The sequence below is a fragment of the Oncorhynchus keta genome, chromosome 7 (assembly GCF_023373465.1).
Source record: "Oncorhynchus keta strain PuntledgeMale-10-30-2019 chromosome 7, Oket_V2, whole genome shotgun sequence".
In the NCBI taxonomy this organism is placed as follows: Eukaryota; Metazoa; Chordata; class Actinopteri; order Salmoniformes; family Salmonidae; genus Oncorhynchus; species Oncorhynchus keta.
Genome location: NC_068427.1, coordinates 19,501,415 through 19,519,270, shown reverse-complemented (window position 1 = coordinate 19,519,270; position 17,856 = coordinate 19,501,415). Strand labels below are relative to the sequence as shown.

General features: G+C 42.7%; 1 protein-coding gene and 1 long non-coding RNA gene across 19 annotated transcripts in view; one reads left to right on the top strand and one right to left on the bottom strand.

The window, feature by feature from the left end:
• caska (calcium/calmodulin-dependent serine protein kinase a) overlaps window positions 1–17,856 on the bottom strand; it is a 221,074-nt gene that overhangs the window by 79,161 nt on the left and 124,057 nt on the right. The window lies entirely within an intron of this gene.
• Window positions 7,667–16,791, top strand: LOC118370599 (uncharacterized). The gene is made up of 3 exons (XR_004822834.2): window positions 7,667–13,764; window positions 13,881–14,466; window positions 14,617–16,791. It is a non-coding gene; the product is annotated as an uncharacterized LOC118370599 (long non-coding RNA).

Below are 17,856 nucleotides of genomic sequence, written 5' to 3'. Positions count from 1 at the left end.
GGCTCTGTTGGGCTAAATTGCTGTGAGCGCTGCTATCTGTCCTGGGATCCTACCAGATTCCATATAGGGGGAGAGACGTGAAAGCCCAGCTAGCCTAGCTGGCTCGGCGGTCTCAAATGGAGGCCGCTATTGAACGTTTCCAGCGTTGCAGGAGCTGTTTACTTGGCTTTTTGGACCTCGTTTGGACCTCGTTTGGACCTCGTTGACATTCAATGTAGCAACTGCTTGCTTGTGGAGGACTACAGGAGCGAATTAGCTACTCTTAGCAAGCAAGTAGTTAACCTACATAAGCTACTAGGGAACCCACGACCACCTACTTTTTATTTTTCTTCCAACCCAGGAGCCGGATGCCACTCTGGTCTGGTGGAAGTTTCACCGTCGCGTCGGCTCTCCACAGCCGACTGGCCGGTGCTAGGCAGGGTTCCATCCCCGACGCGGTCTCCCCCTTCCCTGGAGAACGGAGTTGATCTCGATCCAACCAACCAGCCATGGAGGTACATCACTCACCGTGGAAGTCGAAGAAGGTGTCCTCTGGCAACGGGGGTCTCCATGGAGATGTTGAGCCCGGAACTGACACAGACCAGAAACAGCTTTGCCGCCCTGGATCCAGGGGTTCCGACGTCTTCGTCAGTGGTGGCTTCCCAATCAAGATCGGATCCGGAGGTACCTGTGTCTTCGTCCTCGGCTCTGTCTCCCTCTCCGGTGGCTTCTTCCTCGGGTTCAGATCCCCGGAGCTCCCAGCCTCACCAGACTGTGAGGCTGCCTGAGAGACCGGCCCAATTCAACATCACCAGCTGTCATCATAGGCAGCTCTATGGTGAGAGAAACATCTCGGTCCCCAAGGAAAAAACCCTGTGCTACCTAAGAGCAAGAGTACAGGACATAACAAGGCTGCTTTCGACTGACCTGACACTGCGTAGTCCATGTGGGGTCAAACGACATCAGGGGGGCTAGCTCGGAACAAAAACGGCCCATCTTTTTAGGTCCAGTACCCTCGTGGGTGTGAAAGATTCAGCAGACTACTACACATCTGGCTAAAGACTACTGTATCTCTGCTGGAGTCACTTTTATCGATAACTTTGTCACCTTCTGGAAACAGAAGATACTCTACATGATTGATGGAGTCCATCCAAATCATCTGGCCTCCTGGACTCTGTCCACGCATTTCAAGGCTGCGTTGAAACAACGACTGGTAAATGATCCAAGACCAGCTCAGTTAATCCATACCATTGCGACAATGAGTCGCCATAATGCTGCACCAAATGTACATGATCTTAAGGGCATTGGTAAACACATTTAATTGATGTACTCCTAATTGCACCGAATACATCTGTTTATCCTCCAGCTATTGTAAGCAGTAATTATGAGCCTATAAACCAGAGTTACACTGTTGGCACTGAGGCGGTGTGCAATAGTAGGAAGACCACTTCATGCAGCTCACCCTACACTATCAGCTCCAATGTAAATAACAGAAGTAAGTCTACCTCTGATAAGATTCCCAGTAAAGCATTAAAAACAATCAAGCAACCCAGAAAAGTGCTAAAACATAGTCAATATTAACATATGTAGCCTAAGAAACAAGGTCCATGAAGTCAACTTGCTTGTAACAGATTCATATTCTGACTCTCTCTATAACTCACTTAGATAATACCTTTGATGATACAGTGGTAGCAATACATGGTTATAACATCTACCGAAAAGACAGATATGCCAACGGAGGCGGTGTTGCGGTCTATATTCAGAACCACATTGCTGTAAAGCTTAGAAACGATAGAATGTTAAATACTGTTGAAGTAATATGGCTACACGTTCATCTGCCTCACCAAAAGCCCATTCTTGTGGGAAGCTGCTATAGACCACCAAGTGCTAACAGTCAGTATCTGGATAATGTGTGTGAAATGCTTGATAATGTATGTGATATCAACAGAGAATAATATTTTCTGGGTGATTTAAATATTGACTGGCTATCATCAAGCTGCCCACTCAGGAAAAAACTTCCAACTGTAACCAGTGCCTGCAACCTGGATCGGGTTGTTAGTCAACCTACCAGGGTAGTTACAAACAGCACAGGAATTAAATCATCAACATGTATTGATCACATTTTTACTAACACTGCAGATATTTGCTTTAAAGCAGTATCCAAATCCATAGGATGTAGTGATCACAATATAATAGCCTTATCTAGGAAAACCAAAGTTCCAAAGACTGGGCCTAATATAATGTATAAGAAATTATACAAGAAGTGTTGTTGTGATTCATATGTTGATGATGTAAAGAATATTTGCTGGTCTGTGGTGTGTAATGAGGAGCAACCAGATGCTGCACTTGACACATTTATGAAACTACTTATTCCAGTTACTAACAAGCACACACCCATTAAAACAATTACTGTAAAAACTGTTAAATCCCCTTGGACTGATGAGGAATTGAAAAATTGTATCGTTGAGAGGGATGAGGAAAAAGGTATGGCAATTAAATCTGGCAGCCCAACTGTTTGGCAAACGTACTGCAAATTAAGAAATCACGTGACTGAACTAAATAAAAAGAAACTACACTATGAACCAAATCAATTATATAAAGAATGATAGAAAAAGCTTTGTGGCACCTTAAATAACATTTGAATTCCATAAAGTCAGTGTGGAAGAGGTGAAAAAAGTATTGTTTTCTATCAACAATGACAAGCCACCAGGGTCTGACAACTTAGAAGGAAAATGACTGAGGATGATAGCAGACAATATTGCCACTCCTATTTGTCACCTCTTCAAAGTCTACAGGAAAATGTCTGACCTCAGGCCTGGAGGGAAGCTAAAGTCATTCCGCTACCCAAGAATAGTAAAGCCCCCTTTACTGGCTCAAATAGCTGACCAATCAGCCTGTCACCAACCCTTAGTAAAAATGGATGATAAAATGATTGTGGGGGCTGTCTTGTTAGACTTCAGTGCAGCTTTTGACATTATCGATCATAGACTGCTGCTGGAAAAACTGATGTGTTATGGCTTTACACCCCCTGCTATAATGTTGATAAAAAGTTACTTGTCTAACAGAACAGTGTTCTTTAATAGAAGCCTCAAACATAATTCAGGTAGAATCAGGAATTCCCCAGGGTAGCTGTTTAGGCCCCTTGCTTTTTAAGATTTTTACTAACGACATGCCACTGACTTTGAGTAAAGCCAGATTTTATATGTATGTGGATAACTCAACACTATACACGTCAGCAAATACAGCGACTGAAATTACTGTAACACTCAATAAAGAGCTGCAGTTAGTTTCAGAGTGGGTGGCAAGGAAGAAGTTAGCCCTAAATATTTCTAGCAATGTATTAGGAACAAAACACTCACTAAACCCTAAACATCAACTAAATATTGTAATAAATGATGTGGAAATTGAGAAAGTTGAGATGACTAAACTGCTTGGAGAAAAACTAGATTGTAAACTGTCATGGTCAAAACATATTGATGCAGTTGTAGCCAAGATGGGTAGAAGTCGGTCTATAATAAAGCGATGCTCTGCCTTCTTAACAACACTATCAACAAGGCAGGTACTATAGGCCCTAGTTTTGTCGCACCTTGACAACTGTTCAGTCGTGTGGTCAGGTGCCATAAAAAAGGACTTAGGAAAATTGCAATTGACTCAGAACAGGGTAGCACGGCCCTTGGATGTACACAGAGAGCTAACATTAATAATATGCATGTCAATCTCTCCAGCTGAAAGTGGAGGAGAGATTGACTTTATCACTACTTTTATTTATGAGAGGTATTGACATGTTGACAGCACCGAACTGTCTGTCTAAACTACTGGCACACAGCTCGGACACCTATGATTACCCCATAAGACATGCCACAAGAGGTGTCTTCACAGTCCCCAAGTCCAGATCAGATTATGGGAGGCACACAGTACTACATAGAGCTATGAATACATGGAACTCTATTCCACATCCAGTAACTGATGCAAGCAGTAAAATTAGATAAAAAAAAAACTGATTAAAAAACACCTTGTGGAACAACACCTTACAAACATCAGCACACACACCCGATAACATTCAAACTATATACACAGGGATTTAGTACTGTAGATACAGTTGAAGTCTGAAGTTTACATACACCTTAGCCATATACATTTAAACTCAATTTTTCACAATTCCTGACATTTAATCCTAGTAAAAATGCACTGTTTTAGGTCAGTTAGGATCCCCACTTTATTTTAAGAATGTGAAATGTCAGAATAATAGAAGAGAGAATTATTTAATTCATCTTTGATTTCTTTCATCACATTCCCAGTGGGCCAGAATGTTACATACATTCAATTAGTATTTGGTAGCATTGCCTTTAAATTGTTTAACCTGGGTCAAACATTTTGGGTGGCGTTCCACAAGCTTCCCACAAAAAGTTGGGTGAATTTTGGCCCATTCCTCCTGACAGAGCTAGAGCTGGTGTAACTGAGTCAGGTTTGTAGGCCTCCTTGCTCGCACACACGTTCAGTTCTGTCCACAAATGTTCTATCGGATTGAGGTCAGGACGCTGTGATGGCCACTCCAATACCTTAACTTTGTTGTCCTTAAGCCATTTTGCCACAACTTTGGAAGTGCTTGGGGTCATTGTCCATTTGGAAGACCCATTTGAGACCAAGCTTTAACTTCCTGACTGATGTCTTAAGATGTTGCTTCAATAAATCCACATAATTTTAACTTCCTCATGAAGCCATCTATTTTGTGAAGTGCACCAGTCCCTCCTGCAGCAAAGCACCCCCCAACATGATGCTGCCACCCCCATGCTTCACGGTTGGAATGGTGTTCTTCAACTTGCAAGCCTTCCCCTTTTTCCTCCAAACATAACGATGGTCATTCTATTTTTGTTTCATCAGACCAGAGGACATTTCTCCAAAAAGTATGATCTTTGTCCCCATGTGCAGTTGCAAACCGTAGTCTGGCTTTTTTATAGCTGTTTTGGAGCAGTGGCTTCTTCCTTGCTGTGTGGCCTTTCAGGTTATGTCGATATATGACTCGTTTTACTGTGGATATATATACTTTTGTACTTGTTTCCTCCAGCATCTTCACAAGATCCTTTGCTGTTGTTCTGGGATTGATTTGCACTTTTCGCACCAAAGTACGTTCATCTCTAGGAGACAGAACGCGTCTCCTTCCTGACCGGTGTGATGGCTGCCTAGTCCCATGGTGTTTATACTTGTGTACTATTGTTTGTACAGATGAACGTGGTACCTTCAGGGGTTTGGAAATTGCTCCCAAGGATGAACCAGACTTGTGGAGGTCTACAATTTTTTTCTGAGGATTTCTTCTGATTTTCCCATGATGTCAAGCAAAAGAGGCACTCAGTTTGAAGGTAGGCCTTGAAATACATCCACAGGTACACCTCCAATTGACTCAAATGATGTCAATTAGCCTAACAGAAGCTTCTAAAGCCATGGCATAATTTTCTGGAATTTTCCAAGCTGTTTAAAGGCACAGTCAACTTAGTATATGTAAACTTCTGACCCACTGGAATTGTGATACAGTGAATTATAAGTGAAATAATCTGTCTGTAAACCATTGTTGGAAAAATGACTTGTGTCATGCACAAAGTAGATATCCTAACCGACTTGCCAAAACAATAGTTTGTTAACAAGACATTTGTGGAGTGGTTGATGACTCCAACCTGATTGTATGTAAACTTCCAACTTCAACTGTATGTGGTAGTGGTGGAACAGGGGCCTGAGAGCACACAGTGTGTTGTAAAATCTGTGAATGTATTGTAAAGTTTCAAAATTGTATAAACTGCCTTAATTTTGCTGGAGCCCAGGAAGAGTAGCTGCTGCTTTGGAAAATAAATACAAACCTATCTAGCTGACTAGCTAAAGCCAACTTCATATAATTCCTAGGTGGCTAGTATTACAGAGAACCAAAAAAAAACATTTTGTATTTTATTTATTCATCAATTAAGGAATCAATAGGCTACACAGCTTGATCAAATTAATTTACAAACATTCCTCCTGCAAGTCCTGCCCATCACCGGCAGCTAAAATCAATTAAAATGCTGTGTCACTCGACACTCTCTCTCTTGTCCTCCACTGACAATACTGTCTGCATGCACTGACTAGAGTATATAGCATCCTGCCTAGCATATGTTTGTTCCATGGTGCACCTTGGAAGGAACCACTTACTAGGGAAAATGGGGGGGTTTTACTCTTTGCTTTGTCCAGTCAGTGTGCCCCCTCTGCAAAATACAGCTGACAGATCTTTTTATGAATAATTATTTAAAACATTAATTAATTAATTTAACACCTGTAAATGTTAAAAACAGGAAAAATCTGAGGGGACATGTGCCTAAGGTAGGTGTGGTTGTTTGTTAATAACAAGATTAAGTTTCCCATGTGGAAGTTATCTAGTCTGATATTGCATTGTACGCACTCACTTGCCAAGTTAAATAAAGGTTACTGTATATCTGCTTCCTTCATTCCTTGATATTATTGATATTATTAAATTAATGTTAATTCCAAAGAAACCTATCCTGGGTGTTTTCACCAGATCTTCATAATAACTGCAGAAATGAATGGAAACTCTAACTGGCTTTCGTTTGTATGTTTTTGTGGCTTCATGTCTTAGAAAATGTGATGTAAGAACTCATTAGCACACACACACACACAAAGTTATCATTACTGTTTATGCCCCCATCTCCCGTCGCTCATTCCCTTCTCTCTCTCCAACTCCTTCTCTCCTCTCTCCCAAATTCTCCTCCCTTCCTCTCTCTCCTATTCCAGACAGTGCTGGTTACACCCTGACCCCATCGACACACAAGTCAAACCCTGGCTCTACCTGGCCCTGTCACTCCTGGGTTTCCTAGCCAACGGCCTGACCCTGCGTGAATTCATGAGGTTGGGGAGGACCCCTACCGTCATCCTGACCCTCAACATGGTGACCTCTGACCACTTGCTGTGCGCCAGCTTCCTGTTCCGGGTGGTATACTACCTGAGGGGTCACATCTGGTCTGGAGGGGACACGGTGTGTCAGGCTGCCATGCTAACCATGATAACAGTCTTCTACGTCAACCTCTACTGTAACATAATGCTGCTTCTCTGGACCAGTGTGACGCGCTACGCCACCGTGGTATGGATACCTACAACAACAAGTCTTCAAACTTAAATGGATTGATTTTGAATTAGGTTGTTTTTAATATTTAAAATAAAAAATGTAATAATACGTTTCTCAATCAACCACTCAATTTTGCTCTCTTTCCCTGGTTGTAGGTGCGGCCTTGCCCTGCTCTTCTCGTGCCCTTCACTAGGCCCAGAGGATGCTGGGTACTCTGCCTCGTCACCTGGGTAACTGTGGTAACGGTGGTGAGTGCCAATGTGGTATTTCAGTTCGGAGGAAAAGGAAGAGGAGTAGACAGCTGCTTTGACATGTTGGAGAATCACCAAAGAGAAGCGTTAAACAACCAACACTGCCTGGGGGTGGCCCTGTTTTTTGTGATTCTCACCTTTATTCTGGTCAACTACGGGGGATTAGTGTTGTATCTGCAGAAGGTCAGGGGGTCCAACAACACAAACACAAGTGAAGGAGGGGCAAGGGAGTGGCGTGGGGTGAGTATGGGGGTGGCCGCAGGGGATAGGAGGGTGAGTTGTGAGGTGGAAGAGGGGTGTGGGGTGAGTTTAGGGGAGACGGGGGGCAGGGGGGAGAACATACCGGGTGTAAACTTGGAGGTGCATTCAGGGGCAGGAGAGAGGCAGAGGATGAAGAGTGGTAGTCTGAGAGTACGAAGGAAGATCCTAGCTGTGGTTGTGGTGTTTGTGGCATGTTTCCTGCCCTACCATGTCCAGCGTGCAGTGACCCTGCTCTCACCACATGGGGGAGACTGTGAGAAGTTGAGAACACAATGGAAGGCGAAGAATGCAACTATAACCATAGCAGCTCTGAGCTGCATTGTACATCCCTTACTCCATCTGGCCTTGCGCCATCTGCCCTGCTGCAGAAGACTACAGTAAAAGATACAGACCGAACCCACCCAGCCACTCACTGCTGTGGGCAACTGTAAGAGGCCTAGCTGGTTGAGAGAATGCCTAGTGTGTGCAAAGCTGTCATCAAGGCATAGGGTGGCTACTTTGAAGAATCTAAAATCTAAAATATATATTTGATTTGTTTAACACTTTTTTGGTTACTACATGATTCTATATGTGTCATTTCATATTTTTTGTCTTCAGTATTATTCTACAATGTAGTAAATAGTAAAAATAAAGAAAAACCATTGAATGAGTAGGTGTGTCCAAACTTTTGATTGGTACTGTATATATACACAGTGCATTCGGAAAGTATTCAGACCCCTTGACTTATTTTGTTACGTTACAGCCTTATTCTAAAATGTATGAAATTTTAGCAATTCTTTTTAGCAAATTTATATAAAATAAAATTAATACCTTATTTACATTCAAACCCTTTACTATGAGACTCGAAATTGAGCTCAGATGCATCCTGTTTCCATTGATCATCCTTGAGATGTTTCTACGACTTGATTGGAGTCCACCTGTGTTAAAATCAATTGATTGGACATGATTTGGAAAGGCACACACTTGTCTTTTTAAGGTCCCACAGTTGACAGTGCATGTCAGAGCAAAAACCAAGCCATGAAGTTGAAGGAATTGTCTATAGAGCTCAGAGACAGGATTGTGTTGAGGCACAGATCTGGGGAAGGGTGCTTAAAAAATTACTCAGCATTGAAGGTCACCAAGAACACCGTGACCTCCATCATCCTTAAATGGAAGAAGTTTGGAACCAACAAGACTCTTCCTAGAACTGGCCACCCGGCCAAACTGAGCAATTGTGGGAGAATGGCCTTGGTCAGGGAGGAGACAAGAACCCAATGGTTACTCTGACAGAACTCCAGAGTTCCTCTGTGGAGATGGGAGAACCTTTCAGAAGGACAACCCATCTCTGCAGCACTTCACCAATCAGGCCTTTATGGTAGAGTGGCCAGACTGAAGCCATTCCTCAGTAAAAGGCACATGACAGCCCACTTGGAGTTTGCAAAAAGAACAGTATTTTCTACAAGATTCTCTGGTCTGATGAAACCAAGATTGAACTCTTTGGCCTGAATGCCAAACATCATGCCTGGAGGAAACCTGGCACCATCCCTATAGTGAAGCATGGTGGTGGCAGCATCATGCTGTGAGGATGTTTGTCAGCGTCAGGGACAGCGAGAATAGTCAGGATCGAGGGAAAGATGAATGGAGCAAAGTATTGAAAAATCCTTGATAAAAAACTGCTCTAGAGTGCTCAGGACCTCAGACTGGGGTGAAGGTTCACCTTCCAACAGGACAATGGCCTTAAGCACACAGCCAAGACAACGCAGGAGTGGCTTTGGGACAAGTCTCTGAATGTCCTTGAGTGGCCCAGCCAGAGCCCGGACTTGAACCTGATCGAACATCTCTGGAGAGACCTGAAAATATCTGTGCAGCAACGCTACCCATCCAACCTGACAGAGCTTGAGAGGATCTGCAGAGAAGAATGGGAGAAACTCCCCAAATACAGGTGTGCCAAGTTTGTAGTGTCATACCCAAGAAGACTCAAGGCTGTAATCGCTGTAAAAAGTCGTAATACTTTGTCATTTTTTTTGCAAACATTTATAGAAACCTGTTTTTCCTTTGCCAATATGGGGTATTGTGTGTAGATTGAGGGGAAAAAACAATATAATCCCTTTTAGAATAAGGCTGTAAAGTAACAAAATGTGGAAAAAGTGAAGGAGTCTGAATACGTTCTAAACGCCCTGTACATGTAATTATTACTATTTAAAAATGTTTTGCCTGTTCTGCGTGTTATTTTTTCATTAATACGTGCCACACATCAGTTTGCAAACATTGTAAAAAAAAAAATAATTAAGTTAACTTCTTCGAGATAGGGGGCGCTCTTTTAATTTTTGGATAAAAAACGTTCCCGTTTTAAACAAGATATTTTGTCACGAAAAGATGCTTGACTATGCATGTAATTGACAGCTTTGGAAAGAAAAAACTCTGACGTTTCCAAAACTGCAAAGATATTATCTGTGAGTGCCCCAGAACTAATGCTACAGGCGAAATGCCCCAGATTCTGAAGGCGCTGTGTTCCAATGTCTCCTTATATGGCTGTGAATGCGCCAGGAATGTGCCTGCACTTTCCGTCGTTTCCCCAAGGTGTCTGCAGCATTGTGACGTATTTGTAGGAATATCATTGGAAGATTGACCATAAGAGACTACATTTACCAGGTGTCCGCCCGGTGTCCTGCGTCAAAATTATTGCGTAATCTCCGGGTCCATGCGCGTTCCATTTCTTCAGAGGAGAAACCAAACTGCCACGAATGATTTATCATCGATAGATATGTGAAAAACACCTTGAGGATTGATTCTAAACAACGCTTGCCATGTTTCTGTCGATATTATGGAGTTAATTTGGAAAAAAGTTTGCGTTGTAATGACTTAATTTTCTTTTTTTGTCTCACCCAAACGTGATGAACAAAACGGAGCGATTTGTCCTTCACAAATAATATTTTTGGAAAAACTGAACATTTGCTATCTAACTGAGAGTCTCCACATTGAAAACATCTAAAGTTCCTCAAAGGTAAATGATTTTATTTGAATGCTTTTCTTGTTTTTGTGAAAATGCTGCATGCTGAATGCTAGGCTTAATGCTATGCTAGGCTATCAATACTCTTACACAAATGCTTGTTTAGCTATGGTTCAAAAGCATATTTTGAAAATCTGAGATGACAGTGTTGTTAACAAAAGGCTAAGCTTGAGAGCAAATATATTTATTTCATTTAATTTGCGATTTTCATTAATAGTTAACGTTGCGTTACGGTAATGAGCTTGAGGCTATAAATAGGATCCCGGATACGGGATTGCTCGTCGCAACAGGTTAACAAAGCCACATACAAACATGGTCCGTTATAGTGCAATTCGTGTTTTGTTTAGTGTTGTGTTGTGGCTTTGCTGGCATGCATCGAAAACAAATTGGGGAAGTCTGGCCAATCAAGATTTACATGCTAAAATCACCACCGCAAGCAACTATCCTGCACCATTCCCAGAAAGTTGTGGGAAGGTTGTATGCAAAATAACCATAGGACAACCACACTCTCACCAAGCTCTAAGAAACATATGGTTCTCAGAACGTTATGTGCTGGCTGGGAGTACTGCCTCTGACCGATATACAGCACAAACACAGCTGATAATAGCTGTCACATCACAAAAACACATTACAATGTAACACGGCTCTTTTAACAATATATACATTTTCAACACAACAACAACATGCATTATTTGGCTATATTTTCTCTTCAGCTACATGAGTGTTTCTCAGCAGACGTCGGTGGCCCTCAGCCTGTAACTTGGTTCCCTACGGTCTTCCTCTCACCACCTCTCACCCAGACAACTGAAAATAACTTGCACAAACCATGCATGCAAACAGCGTCAGAAACACTCAGTCACAAACTCAAACACACCAACTCTCTCACACACTTCCCCTCCTCAAATGTAATACCATAGAAACACAGTCAATAGTACAAACGCAAAAGCGCCAAACAGGAAAAAGGATGCTACACATACACCTTCCTCATTTCAACATATCATACAACTACAGTGCCTTCAGAAAGTACTCACTCCACTTGAACATTTTTCCACAATTTGTAATGTCACAGCCTCAATTTTAAATGGACTAAATTGAGATTGTGTGTCACTGGCCTACACACAACACCCCATGCATGGACTCACTCTGTGTGCAATAATAGTGTTTAACATGATTTTTGAATGACTACCTCATCTCTGTACCCGACACGTACAATTATACAATTTAAGGCCCCTTAGTCAAGCAGTGAATTTCAAACACAGATGCAACCACAAAGACCAGGGAGATTTCCCAATACCTCGCAAAGAATGGCACCTGTTGGTAGATTATTCAAATAAAGAAAGCAGATATTGAATATGGTGAAGTTATTAATTACACTTTACAGGCGACTTCCTAACTCAGTTGCCAGAGAGGAAGGAAACTGCTCAGGGATTTCACCATCAGGCCAATGGTGACTTTAAAACAGTTATAGAGTTTAATGGCTGTGATAGGAGAAAATTGAGGATGGATCAACAACAGTGTATTTACTCCACAATACTAACCTAAATGACAGAAGAAAGACTGTACAGTATAAAAATATTCCAAAACACGCATCCTGTTTGCAATAAAGGACTAAAGTAAAACTGCAAAACAATTGGCAAAGAAATGAACTATGTCATGAATACAAAGCATTATGTTTGGGGCAAATCCAACACATCATGGAGTACAGCTTCATATTTTCAAGCATGGTGGTGGCTGCACCATGTTATTGAAATGCTTGTAATCATTACTGAGTGGGGTGTTTTTCAGGATAAAAAAGAAACAGAACGGAGCTAAGCACAGGCATAATCATAGAGAAAAACTTGGTTCAGTCTGCTTTCCACGTGACACTGGGAGATGAATTCACCTTTCAGCAGGAGAATAATCTAAAATACAAGGCCAAGTTGCTTACCAAGACGACACTGAATGTGATTGTGTTGGCCGAGTGGCCTACTTACAGTTTTGACTTAAATCGGCTTGAAAATCTATGGCGAGACCTGAAGATTGATGTCTAGAAATGATGAACAATCAACTTGACACAGCTTGAAGAATTTTAAAAAGAATAATGGGCAAATATTGTACAATCCAGGTGTGCAAAGCTCTTAGAGACTTACTCAAAAACACTCATAGCTGTAATCACCGCCAAAGGTGCTTCTACAAAGTATTGACTCAGGGGTGTGACTACTTATGTAAATGAGATATTTCTGTATTTAATTTTCAATACATTTGCAAAAATGTCTAAAAACACGTTTTCACTTTGTGAGTATGGGGTGTTGTGTGTAGATGTGGGTGAGAAAACTAAATGTATTTATATTTTGAATTCAGGCTGTAACACAACAAAATGTGAAATACAGTGCGTTTGGAAATTATTCAGACCTTTTTGTTACGTTACAGCTTTATTCTAAAATGGATTTAAAAAATGTAAAAAAAATCCCTCATCAATCAGTGATGAATTATGCTTCACCATCTGGCAATCCGACGGACAAAATCTGGGTTTGGCGGATGCCAGGAAAACGCTACCTTCCCGAATGAATAGTGCAAACTGTAAAGTTTGGTGGAGAAGGAATAATTGTCTGGGGCTATTTTCCATGGTTCGAACTAGGCCCCTTAATTCCAGGGAAGGGAAATCTTAACTCTACAGCATAAAATTACATCGAACACCCATCAAACACCTTTGGGATTAATTGGAACGACGACTGTGAACCAGGCCTAATCGCCCATCGTCTGTGCCCGACCTCATTAATGCTCATGGCTAAATGGAAGAAAGTCCCTGCAGCAATCTATTATCTTAGTGATACAAGAAGTGGCACTGTGTTTATAGCCATATTGGTTATCTTGTCTAGCTCTGGTGCAACATTCGTATTTAATGCTTCCAGTCTCAGTTAGTCTCACAGATCGATGGAGAACACATCCCAACCCTTCTCATCTGTGTCCAACACCTCCTACCTCTTTCCCACCTCCATTTCTCCCTCCTCCCACTACACACTTAATCCTCCCCTCCCAAGCTTCGTCCGCGCCTCCCTCTACGCCCTCCTCTTCCCCACAGGTCTCCTGGGCAATGCTCTTTCTCACTGTGTGTTCCTGAGGTGTATCCCGACCCAGACTTCTACCTGTCCAACTTACTCTTCTCCCTCACCACCTCTTTCCTGGCCAACTACTGCTCACAGGTACATCCATCTTTTACTGACATTTGGATTGATTCTTATTTTTCTCAAAGGGGATTGGTCATATACTGTATGTGACAAGACACGAAAATAATAATAATCTTAAAATGTTTTTAAAGGGAAGAAAAGCACCAAAAGATTCCTCGTCAATTCCTTCCCAGAGCCTGGTCTGCCTAGTCCTCCACGGGGTCACACTTGTCCAGAATATCAATATCTACGTCAGTGTCTTAATCCTGACCTGGGTGCCGCTCACTGGCTTCGCCATCCTCATCTAGCACACATATGCCACCCGCCCCAGCACCTGCGCCGACCCTGCTTCCCCACGCCTTCTTCACCAGACTGAGGAGGGTGGGCTTCACAAAGGCCGTTTCACCAAGGCCGCCCCAGCACCTGCGCCCGGGTGGTGGTGCTGGCCAGAGTACCCGTGGCAGTTTACTATTTAGTGAGAGAGACAGAGGTGGGGGGAGGGGGCGAGGATGAAGGGAGAGGAGGAGGGGAGGGGAATATGCTCCAGTGTGGCGGTGGAGGTGCGGGGCAGCCTGTCGATGGGGACGATGGTGGCGGCCATTGTGATCTTCTTTGTGTGTTTCCTGCTGGTGCTGACTTTGTACGTGGCCAAGCATATGGAGGTTGCGGCGGTGCACCATCGTCAACGACTCCCAGAGGCTGCTGGGAAAAGTGTTCCGGAACATTGTAGTGATCCAGGTGGGAGTTCTGTTTTCTGTTTGTTTTGGTTTTAATTTTTACAAATGAAGTAGACTTCAATTCACTGATGTAATTGTTTAGTTTATGACCGGTTTTATCCAGGGTTTTTATAAGTCTCATCTAAACCCTTTTCTCCTTTCCTCCTCTCAGGTGGTTCTGATAGTGTGCCTGCTTCCTCATCACAAGTTAATCTTTATCTCCATGGTCCAGCACAAAGTTGACCCAGCCACCACCGCCACCAGGGGGCCCTGCCATCCTCTCTCTGCCATCATCTTTTATCCTTTAAATGAAAGGTGCACTACGCAGCATTTTCAATAGACTATTAGATAACTATAGGCAATATTTGTCACATTTTATTTTCGTTTCAAGAGCACTTCCAGAAGAACATCATGTTTTGTGGAGTTATCATCAGTCATAGGTATACATGAAGGAAAGTTTGAAGCCGTCAAACATCGAAACAGTATGTTGATTTTTGATTCAGGTCAAGAACTTCCTGCTTTGTCTCGCTGCACTGCGGAGTGCCACCAACTCGTAAATGTATTTCCTGTTGGACAAGACCCGCCCACAGAAGCCCAGAAAACAATCATCAGGCGGGCCTACCATGCAGGCCACCACCAGAGTCAATCCAAATTGTGGGAGGTTGGAGGTGACTGTGTCATAAGGGTCAGGGGCCATGGAAAGAGTCACCCAGGGGGAACTGGAGTCTGGGCAGTGCTCTGTAAAGGCTTGTTATATTGACCACTTTCATCACTTCAGGAGAAGTGAGACCAATGTTTTTACCATGTGCTGCTGTTTTTTTTCTTCCTACTTCATTCAAAGAGAACCATGTATATTTATTAGGGAGAATAAATGTGGAACTGATACTGTAAGGCTCAACACAGGAGATGAGAAGCAGGTACAGGGAGTGAAACATTTAATACAGACGGACATGCAGCGGAACAGGAACAGCGTCTGGACATAAACACGACACGGCAAACAATGCTACTACAGGGAACAACCCAGAGGAGCAGACATAGATGCAGGGGCAACAAAGTGAGGGAGTCCAGGTGAGTCCAATGAGTGCAACTGCGCGTACTGATGGTAACAGGTGTGTATGATGACGGGTAGCCTGGCGCCCTCGAGTGCCAGGGAGGGGGAGCAGGAGTGACTTATACAGTGTGCGGTGTGCTTGGGTAATACATATGTAAAAATGTGTATTATAAATCTTATAGGTGTAAAGCGGTATGTGTTTAATCCTGCAGGATGTGAGTGTGTATTGTTCTGTGAAGTGTGGGTCTTGCAGATGGCTGTGCTCTGGGAGGACTAGACAAAGGCAGACAGGCGAGAGAATCTGCCACACTCCACTGTACACACACACACACACAGAAAGAGAGATCGAGAGAGGATGAGAGGAAGGGAGGAAAAAATCCCCACTGGTATTGCCCAGAGGCAGCAATTATTGCAAACCTACACTAGCTTCAGCAGAAGACTTCTGCCTTCAATCTTTAACCTGTACCCGTTATGCAGAGTGCACACTGTTTGTATTTCCTTGCCTGAATATAATAGTCAAAGTGCTACCTTTTCAAACAACAATAATCACGTCTCTGAGTGTATGCTAAAAAGAGTGACCACCACATTGACAATTGATATGAGTCATTCAGCAGACACTTCTGTACATCCAGAGCTGCTTACAGAATGTGTACGGTCGCACGCGTGAGTGTGTATGTGTGTGCATACAAGCGTGTGATTTTTTAAAAATAGAAAAGTGTCCTTCAGTCAAGCATATACACTTTCACACATATTAAGCTCAATTAAGGTAACCAACACAGCATTTTAATCAAAGGCATTTATTTTGGCTCCACTTTAAACCTGATTTATCCTGGCTGTTTATAGCAGATTAGGGCTGTAATTCACAATATCTCTACCATGGCTCACACTCATTAACTATGCCAGTGGTCCACGGGGGGGGGGAGTGAATGAGTGTGCGCTAGGACTGGGTGGTGTACCGTATTTTACTATATACCGGTATTGATGGAAGGACCGGTTTGGGTTTTCACTTTACCTTCTATAACAGTGTTTGGTTTGTTAAATGTGATACGCCGGGTGTAACGTCCATTTCTATAGTTTACTCTGCTACTTGAGTCATCTCTCACACAAGGCATATGCATATATGATGAACAGAGAGTAGCAGTAGCGTAAAAGAGGGGTTGGCGGGTGGTGGGACACAATGCAGATAGCCCGATTAGCTAATGTGCGGGAGCACTGGTTGGTCGGCCCAATTGAGGTAGTATGTACATGAATGTATAGTTAAAGGGACTATGCATATATGATCAACAGAGAGTAGCAGCAGTGTAAAAAGAGGGGTTGGGGGGGGCTTAATACAGCCTGATACCAGTGCTGGTGGAGGCCTAAATCAGCACGGTGCAACAGTATCTTCTAAATCAAAGAGGAATAGGCGAAGCATGAATATGTTGGCTACATGAATTAAGATTGAATGTAGCCAAAGATTATAGGGTCCCCTAGGAAAACACTGAACATCACTTTGGTTCTTACCGTGTCACAATAACTCGCCCATGGAATTTTCATTCGTTATCATGTCAAACAACACCGTATTCAAAGTGCCCACTATTGACTAGAGAATTAGAATAAACATTATACTGCCATGATTCCAAAAGTTCACACAAGTGTTTTGATCTAAATCGCAATTGCAACATTTGGTTAAAAAATAAGGCCTAGTATTTTTGCCCATATTGTGGCCCAGATCTCAAACGAGTGCAGGTGTTACGGATACAGTTATCCTGTGTGTGTGTGTATCCTGTGTGTGTTTCTTTTCTCTCCTTCTCCCCTCACAGGTGAAAATCATCACTCCCCAATCAGTCAACAATCAATCATCAATCAGAAGACACACCTCCTCCTATTTCCTAACCTATCACAGTTCCTTCCCCATGGTTTAAAAACCCCATCATTTGTTTGTTCTAGAGCTCAATCTCTCTGTAAATGCCATGTCTGTAGGTCTCTGTGTTTCACTCTCGCTTTGTGTCTTAACCTCTCTTTTGTTTAAGCACCTCATAGCACTTTGTCATCACCTGTGAGTATTGTTTTTGGTTATGGTGTGTGTTTGTTGCTGGTGGGAAAAGGGGGAAACCAAGACAAATCGCCCATGGGCATACACTACCCGTAGGTGAACTTTGTTAAATACACTAGTTAGAACTGGGCAGACCACCCACTGTATTTTTGGTTAGTTAGTTAGCTGTTGTTAAAGTAGACTAGTCTAGCTTAGGGGTGTTTTTGAATACTTATTGTTTCTTTCCTTGGGTCCCTTTTCCTGCTCCCCCCATTACCGTGTGTTTATAAATAAAACCTGGAGTTTGACGGTAGATTTCTGTTGTCGTGGTTATTTCGTTCACACTT